Source organism: Etheostoma spectabile, chromosome 15, assembly GCF_008692095.1.
Source record: "Etheostoma spectabile isolate EspeVRDwgs_2016 chromosome 15, UIUC_Espe_1.0, whole genome shotgun sequence".
NCBI lineage: Eukaryota > Metazoa > Chordata > Actinopteri > Perciformes > Percidae > Etheostoma > Etheostoma spectabile.
In genome coordinates, this window is record NC_045747.1 from 31,645,516 (window position 1) to 31,649,248 (window position 3,733).

Consider the following 3,733-nt stretch of genomic DNA (forward strand, 5'->3'; position numbering starts at 1 on the left):
ACACTGTCATCCCGGCCAAGTTAATAGCCAAACTTGGAGACCTGGGCATCAACACCTCTACGTGCAACTGGATTTTGGACTTTCTTACCAACAGACCCCAGAATGTTCGATCAGGCTCCAACTGCTTCACCCCAAGGGGCTTAATCCTCATCCGTAAAAAAATGATTGTAGTCCTCAGTGAAGTTATTTCTTTTTATTTCGTCTTATAGTTTATTCTTCTTCTTATAATTAAAAAATTAAGAGTTGCTAGTTGAAAACGCTTCCCCAATTGAATGACACGAGCAGGCACGCCGCAACACTTTTGACATTTTTGTCGTTCACCCTTAATTTAAAAAGTATTCAGAGGCCAAAAATGAACGAACGTACATTTAAATGTATTAAAATAAGTCTTTCACAAAACAACAAAACCAATCTAAATTGAAAAATAGCGTTTTCTCCTGAGCCAGGGACTGAGCACTGACCTGTAGCATGAGAGAACCAGGACCATAAGACCCGAACCAGGCAGCGGGCCCCTCCATGATGGCACTCTTCTGATGTGGCCTGGAACCATTGCAGCCGTTTATCATCGTGGCTGGAGTGGGGGGGGGACCTGCTGTCGGTGCGTTGTCTCTGTCTTCTCAGTCTCCAGGCACAACGATCACATACGCACAACGCCCTTCTATCATAACCGCTCCTGCAGCCTCCGGACCCGTAGCAGCTCGCGCTGCTGCTGGAGAAACTGAAAACGTAAAGCATGCACCACGCCCGAGGCGCATCGGGTGCGTCAGCTCTGTGATCGAATAGCTAGCTGTTGAGCCAAAATTCTGATTTGGATTTGGAAGTTTATTTTGCTGAATATATGTATCATCAGAAACTAATATCCATCTATATATGGACGAGCGGCCGCGAGTACATCGCAGTCTGTACTCCAGATTCTGCAATCTTGCGATATTTCATCCTCATTTCGGGTCTGTTTCGGCAGAAAACAGTGTGCCTTATAATCGTACAAACGACGGTGGAGTTTTGGATATTGGTTTTGCTTAATTTCCGACAGTTTTAGGGCAATCTTGACTCCTTCCTAAAACGCAGGAAGACCAGAGGCTACGCCCTCTGCCCGGCAGGAACCACGGAGAAGACGGAAGGCGCCACACAGGCGGCTGCCGCGATGTAAACACTCTCTTTACCCGCCTTTCCTGCCGAATGTACGAGTTGGATAAGGAGTGAACAAACGACGAGGAGAAAAGTGAGGAGGCGATCGAAAGTATAAAGAGAGTGATACACTGAACAGAAGGAAAGGAGGGAATTTTGAACTTTAATGTCCTAATACTTCATGAGAAACATGTTCAACAGTGGTATATCGAGAGCCCAATGCAATATTGGAGCTAGCGGGACCTCACAACAAAGAGCATATTACCAGGAGCGGATAGAAACACGAATGGTCGGCAAAAAGACCAGAGGCTCGACCGTGGATTGTGCATTTACAGTTAAGCAAAGCTCGGTGCACAACTCTGTATTGTGGAGACATTGTTCAGCTAACCTTGAGTTTCAATGGTTAAATGTAGACAGTTCTATCTACACGGGAGTCGACCGATTATCACTGCAGGCATATCTTCCACGGCCGCTGCGCCGGTCTGCTATGAAAGAACTCACGAAGCCATCAGTAACAAAGAAGACCGTTCACCGGAAGTGAGGTTTTGTGGGCTGGTGATTTTAAAATCATTCAAACTTAAAGTCGTGCTACCAAAATTCCCCGCAGTGTCTTGTCACACCAGAGGGAAAGAAGAAAACTTCAGACTGTTTACACAAAATGGTGGAGCTACGTTGCGACACGACCTTCCCCCAATGAGGACAAGTCAGATCACCTTCGGTCCATCACCCCAGCCAAAATGCAACCTTCATCAACGCGTGAAGCCAGCAGTTGAAGACATCAAAGGTGGTGGCCTGCCAGGAGCAGGTTCATCACTTCCGGAAAGGTTTCTACTACACCGAGTGGAGTTGTTGCGTTCTCAGCAGGACAGGCTCCTCACACTGGGACTATGGACGTGTACATCCTCCTCTGTACTGGATTATTATAAACACCACATAGACCGTGTGTACAACCCAGAGAAGCAGTTCACCAACATAACCCAAAGTTCAGAAGCCAGGATGAAATCAAAGTGCGATCCATCTGAGCCGCAGATAACTCCTTAGATCACGGAGACGCACCAGGCTATAGGACATCCAGGGAAAAAGTTGAAAATGGGGAATCAAAGAGGGCCAGCACTGACTACAAAGCACGCTGATGATGAGGGGTACAACTTTCCAACGCTGACCCTACCTGTCAGGGCATTCATGCCGATCATGACTACCAAACCAACTCCTCCACGCCCGGCCACTGTGTCGAATGTCCCTGAACGAGATGTAATGGACTTTTTATGCTCGCTTTGAAAAGAGACAAGCTAGAGAAATTGCACCAATGCTCAAACCCTCAGCTGATTACCCCGCCCAATCACACTCTTCCATCGCAGCTGTCTGCAAGGCAACTGAGCAGGACTCAGCACGGCACAAGGCTGCGGGACCTGCGTAAAGTCGGGATAATCAGGTGCATTGGCGGAGACCATGGGTTTTACAGTACATTTTCAACCTGTCTGTGCCAACGCAGCGTGTACAAACAGATTTAAATCGCAACTTCGCATGTGCCATGTGCCAAACACTCCAGCCCGTTAGTGTCTTAACAAACCGCTGTGATACTCTACACCATATGTACATGCAAGTGCTTTTGATAGCGCGAGCGTCCTGGCAAGCCTAAAGATCTGTTACCATCACATTGAACTCACACACAGTTTGCCTCCGACCGTAGAATAGGAGCACAGAGGATCGCAGTTTCCATGGCACTGCACTCTGTGCTCACACATTGGACAGATATAGAACACTTATTGCCCGAAATACTGTTTGTTGATTCATGGGCAGCATTCAAACACACTGTCATCCCGGTCCATAGTTAATAGCCAAACTTGGGCGAGCCTGGGAATCAACACACGTCTACGTGCAACAGGGATTGCTTGGATCTTTATTACCACAGACACCCAAAGCAAAGTCGATCAGGCTCCAATGCTCCAGGCCACATCACACTCAACATGTGTCCCACAGGGCGTGTTGCTGAGCCCGTTTCTTACTCCTCTTAACCTACCGACTGAAAGTCTGTGTACAAATCTAATTACCAATCATAAGTTGAGGACGGACACTACGGGGATTGGTATTATCGCAACAACGATGAGTGAGGACTGCCTATAGGGAAGGATCCAAGCACCTGGTCAGACCATGGGGCAACTGAAAAAAAACAGCTCTCACACCACCAAAACCAAGGACTCATCGTGGCTTCAGAAAAGACGCCAAGAGCACGCACGGACACCATCCACATCGCATGGAAGGGCTGTTGAGCGTGTCGACCCGTTTTAAGTTTCTGGGGATCCACACATCTCAGCAGACATGTCTCTGGTCAACACACCTCCTGCCTGGTCAAGAGCTAACCAGCGCCTCTTCTTCATGAGGACACTGAGGAAGAATTCCCTTTTCTCGAATATAATGGTTGAAACTCCTGACCAGCTGGGGCAACAGTGTGGTAGGGAGCTGTTCTGTGGACAGAGCGCAAGGGCACTGCAGCACAATGGGACTCCACTACCCCCACATCATAGGGACTCCATAACCCCCATCACTGAGGACTCCACTGACCCCCATCACTGGGACTCCATACCCCAATCAGAGCAGCGATCCG